The following is a 6,000-nucleotide window of genomic DNA, read 5'->3' on the forward strand; positions in this document are numbered from 1 at the left end:
AGGAGTAGCATTGTTGTTTCACGGTGCCATTTGGTTCACCGAGAATGCACATAGAGTAATGAAGGCACGGAGCATACTGTTGTAAAGCTAAGGCGTTCAGTTCTCGATTGATCATACTCGATGGAGACTACTAGACATGCATTTGTTGCTTTACTAGTAAACTCTTCTTCTACGGTACCCTCAACTGATAGAGCTTTCATTTCTTTTCATCGTAAGGCCCAATTAGTTCTGGTTTCTATGGAGTAGCATGAGGAAGTGGCATCCATAGGGGGTAAAATTGTAACTTTGCGAACACATTAGAATTTAGAAAACAGGTGGGTGGGTAGTATAGTAATTTGCTCTGGCAAAAAAAAAACAAAGCCGCCCCGACGCCCCACCCTTGACGCCGCCTCGTGTCTCCTTCCCAGTCGGCCATCCGCCCTGCCGCAACGCCATCCTCGCCGATCTGGCGGCCGGTGGCATGGCCAACAGTCACCACCATGAACCCCGTCGAATGCCCTGCGAAGATAGCCGCCTGCCTACGGGCCACCAGCCGCACTCCTCATCCTCGCCGCGCCGACAACACTGGAAAGCTCCCACCTTTGCTCGTCCCGTCGTCCTTGTGCCGGGAAGATACTATCTTGCCGGCGCCCCCGAGTTCGTACTCTTCCGCGCGTTGCTAGATTCTTGCAGTGCTGACACAGTGCCCCGATAGTAGGCTACGACGACGCGGCCATCATTCTGTACTTATTTGAGACGTACGGCTGGAGCAAGGGTGTGATGGTCACGCGCAACCTCATCTGCATGATTGAGCTCGTTGTGTGCTTCATGCCTCGCAGCACGATGATCTGCATTTGAAAATGTAACATTGGCAGCGCTGCCGGTGTTCTACTTTATTTCAATTCCATCTCAAGCTTCCAGGTTCCAGCTACTGATTTTTTCACAACAATCCTTGGTATCAGAAGCATTTTTTTTCCTTCATATTTATATCTTGATTTGTATTTGTTGTCAATTTTTTTCAAGACCGACAGCAAGAGAGTTACCGATTTTATATTATCAAGAGAAAAGGAGAGTACAAGAAAAACTAAATATCTACCAGCAGTGCGCTACACCACTCTAACTAATGCCGTGAGCAAAACACACCACTCCGACTAGCGAGAAGTTACTTAGGGTAAAACAAAAGCGAGATGCTACTGGATGAAATCCTCCTTAGTCTTGAGTGTGACTTGGATGGCTAACAGCTCCTCATTTTGAAAGATTCTTCGGTTCCATTCCTTTCAAATGTTCTACCAAAAGTATATAACTAGCCCATCAAACTCTCTTCAAGCTTGACGGTCGATGTTCTTTTGTGCCACCTTCCACCATCTATTTATCGTGGCCACCTTAGCAAAATCTGGCAGCGAAGTGAAGTTTGACCTACTTGTGAGTGCGCTCCACACACTTCTTTTGTAAAAGTGCAGTTTTTGCATAAGTGTGTAGGGGTTCCATATTCCGACCAACAAAGTTTGCAAATTTGGTCATGAGGCCAGCCTCTCTTTGCTAGTTATCTGTCGTTAATATTTTCCGTTGCATGAGCACCCATGCAAACAACTTGCATTTGGGCTCTGTTTTAACCTTCCAAATTGGCATCATGCCAGGTCTTTTCACCGCCCCGGCAAAATGTATGATGTAGGCACTCTTTGTGATGTATTCTCCATCCTTTGTCCATCGCCATTTTATTGTGTCCGGGGTTTCTTGGCTAAGAGTGATTGTCATGAGTTCCTCCCATAATGCGATTAGCTCCTCAAGCTCCAGTTGAGTAGTGATCTGCCCTAAGTTCCTAATCCAGCGCTGGTTAGTAATGACATTGATCACTTTTTCATTTTTCCTCCTGGTTCTTTTGTAATGTGTCGGGGCTATGTATTTTGGTGCCTATCCTCGTAGCCAGCTTGATTGCCAAAACAAAGCTTTCTTTCCATCACCGAAAGACACTACCATGGAGGCATGGAAGAGATCCCTGTCTGATTGGTAACACAAGATCTTCATTCCTAGTCAAGGGCGCTGTTCTTGATTCCACTCAAACCATAGCCACCTTACTCTCGAAGCCCTCACAAATTTCTGCAAATCTAATATGCCCAAGCCTCTGAGTTGCCTTGGCCTACATATTGTAGGCCAATTGACAAGGCAATAACCACCATTAACCTTTTCCGGTTCCTTCCCTTTCCAAAGAAAGCTATGTTGAATTCGGTTGATTCGTTTAGAGAGCCATTTCTTTATAGGAAAGGCTGTCAGGTGATACGTCGGTTGTGATGAAAGAATAGTCTTGACAAGTGTTTCCCTTCCTGCTGGTGTTGTCATCTTTCCTTTCCAACTCGGCAGTCTACTCCTGAGCTTGTCAATCAAAGGTCGAACGTCCACCTTTCTTAGCTTCTGCGTATGTAGTGGTAACCCCAAGTACTTTCTGGGGAAATTGATTATCTTACCCGGGAATTCGATCAGGAGCTGATCAAGGGGAATGTTATTGCACCGAATGGGAAAATTTTCTGTTTTATGTCCGCATCATCCACATACAAAGAGCATCTCAACTTTGTTTTTCGCGGTAGGATCGGGTTGAGAATATTCCTCTAGGATGCCAGGTCAATGATTCTTTGCAACGGGTCTATCGCTAAAATGAAAAGCATTGGCAACAAAGGGTCTCCTTATCTAAGCTCACAGGCTTGTCGGATCTCCTTTCCTGGTGTACCATTGAGTAGTACCTTGGAGGTTGTCATCACCAATAAAGCCAAATTCAATCTCTCCATTTCTGTCCAAAACCCAGTACTTGCATGAGTTATCAGTTTTTCACTGCTGACATTTTCTATGCTCAAGTCAAGTACTCATTTCTATCTTGCAGTTTTACATCTCAGTATGTTCATTGGTATCAGCTTAAAATTAGCACCTTTTTTCTCTGATTCTCAAGGACACACCGTGCGGGCAGTTGAAGTTGTGGATGGGCCACCAGACTTGTTGGCATGGAATGAATCAGTGACATGATACTTGTAAAAAAAAATCCAAGATTTATCATTTTTACATTGCTGAAACGGTCGGGAATATTGATGACAAGACACAAGCCTTCACGGTTGCAAATGAAGTTTCCATAGTGGCAGGGGCGGAGCCAAGCTGTGCTGGGTGCTACAGCACCGGCCTAGCCTAGTAAACTAATAGTAAACATGTGTAATAGTAGGCAAAAAAAACTAGAATTCAGTTCAACTCCTATTGGCTCAGCACCGAGTTTTTTTATATTTTTTTATTAAAAATTTAAATAAATAGACTACTCATGATAAGATTTATAAAAATAGACATCTACTGCTTTCTGAAAGGACTGGGCGTAAGGATTATCACGGTAGCAAGGCCACTCCTTACCGCTCTCTGAAAGGGCGGGTGGGACTAACCGCCTCTCAGGGGGCGGATAGGGAGCCGGTCCCGCCCCCCTCCTCTTTATAAACCTCAAAAATGAGGTAAAATTCTCATTTTATTTTGTAAAAAAGAGAGAGGGAGACGAGAGGAGAGGAATGCAGCGCAACGAAGCCCTACTGTTTTCGATCGACGGATTTTGAAGCGCGTTTTTCGGTAATTTTTTTATACTCATATTTTTATTAGTAAGTAAAGTACCACTAGATTTAGGGTTTAGCGGTATAACAATAGTTATATTAGATATGACCTAGGGTTTAGAAATATAGAAAATATTGTATTTTGTAGTATATTGTAAATGTTAATTACGACGTGGTAGGATAGCCATTAGATGTATAGTAGTATTTATAGTATGGTAGTTTCGAATATCTAGATTGTATAAAATAATGATGTAAGTAATAATTATAGGTAATTAGAAATTTTATTAAGTAGATGGATGGTTAATTAGTTTAATTAGGTCAGTTTGGTTAGGGGCAAAATTAAAGAAACCTATTCTTAGTCGATAATCGGTGTCGGTAATTTTGTTATATTTTTTATAATCAGAAATATAGTTTTCCAGTCTTAACATTGGATATATTTTCAGATGTTTCCAGGGATGCAAGATAAATTATATTTTCAGATATATTGTGGTGAAAGTCAAATTAGTTATAGTCATAACGGTGTAGATTTCTCTGGGTTTCAGCGTGTCATTAAGAGACTTAGTAGAGCCAATGAGAGGACTATAGTGAGCGTGTGCAAGTGGCTGATGCGTCATTTTCAACTGGATCCCCAGCAACATGATCTTAACCTGAGAGCTGTGCTAAGCCGTGCTAATCAGGCCTACTTTGGTGAGCTCATCCCGATCAATGCGACATCTATTTGGAGGCAGTATGTAGATATATCATGTGACTGTGGGCTCTCTCTGGTTTTGTTAGCTGAGGCGTACCAGAAGGATCCAATAGAGATAAACTCTGCGGAAGCAGTAGCGGGAACAAGTCAGACAGTGGTATATGAATCAGACCCGGTAAATGTCGGGGACATGCAAGATGTTGGGGATATGCGTGAGATGCAACCGAGGGGTGTAGCCGTTGAGGGGGAGCACATCCCTAGCATAATTGAAGAAATGGAGATGGAGATGGAGGATCAAGAGCTAGAGGAAGCCATTGCCGATAAGGATTCATCCGACGAGGAAGGAAATGCTCCTATTCCTGCAGAATGGAGGAATCAGGAAATTTCGAAGCTAATGGTTAGTGAGGCTGATCGGACACCGTGGGAGTATCATGAAAATGAGGTGTCTCAGGATGCTATGTACCCTACTAAGGAGTCTATTATTGATGCAGTTAAATTTTGGTCGCTGTCTCTTCGGAGACAGTTTAAGGTTGTGAAGTCGAGTAAAAGGGAGTACGACGTGAAATGTTTGGTGCCTGATTATCCTTGGCAGGTTCACGCATTCAGGGGGAAGTGAATTGACTACTAGTAGTGCTCAATAGTCAGGGAGCATAATTGTCACATTGAGGCAATAGAGTTCTCTCACCAGAACCTGTCATCTGTTTTTGTTGCCAATGTTATGTATGGGGAGATTGTGGACAACATGAAGTATGAGCCATGATCAATAATCCGTGCTATTGAGCAAAGGTTCCAGTATACAATAAACTACGCGAAGGCATGGAAGGAGAAACAGAAGGCTATTGAGATAAGGTTTGGGACATATGAAGATTCATATCACAATCTACCGCGTCAATTAGCCACAATATGTGCAAGAAACCTTGGAAGTTACTATAACATCAAGCATTACCCCTCGACTGATGTAAAGTATAGCGGGAAACGAGTATTGTAGCGTGCTTTCTTTGCATTTACGGCAATCATCAAAGCATTTAGTCACTGTCGACCCATCATTTGCCTGGACGTGACGTTCCTCACTTGGAAGTATAAAGGACAGATATTATTTGCAATTGGGGTCGACGGGAACAACCAAGTTTTGCCACTGGGGTTTGCCTTCGTGGAGAATGAGAACGGAGATAGCTAGTATTGGTTCCTTGAGCGAGTGAAGCATACTATCGTTCTAGATTGGCCAGATGTTTGTTTGATTCATGATAGACATGCGGGTTGTTGCAGCCTTTGCTGGATATGCAATATGGGAGTGTTCGACGGTGTGTTACAACAAAGTGGTCTGACTTGAAGAGTAGGTGATGCATGCGGTATATGGGTGCAAACTTTTACAGACAATTCAAAAACAAGGACTTGATGAAGCTTTTCAAGAAATTGTGCAGTTAGAACTAGGAAAGAAAGTTCAACGCCCTATGGACAAGACAAGACGAACTAACCATGAAGCAGACAGCTGAGCTAGCAGTCACAGGTGATGAACCGATTGCTTTTAGACCTCTCCCAATAGATACTCCTCGGATAGTAAAGAGGTCAAGGTCAGCTATCAGGAACTTTTCGTAGTGGATACAAAATGAGCCAAAAGAAAAATGGGCTTTGATGTAAGACAGTGGTGAGGCAAGATATGGGATAATGACAACTAATCTTGTAGAGGTCTACAACTAGGTCATGCAGGGTATGAGGTCCCTCCCACTTGTTAGAATTGTAGAAGGTATTATGCATGAGACTTGT

Source organism: Phragmites australis, chromosome 5, assembly GCF_958298935.1.
Source record: "Phragmites australis chromosome 5, lpPhrAust1.1, whole genome shotgun sequence".
NCBI classification, from domain to species: domain Eukaryota; kingdom Viridiplantae; phylum Streptophyta; class Magnoliopsida; order Poales; family Poaceae; genus Phragmites; species Phragmites australis.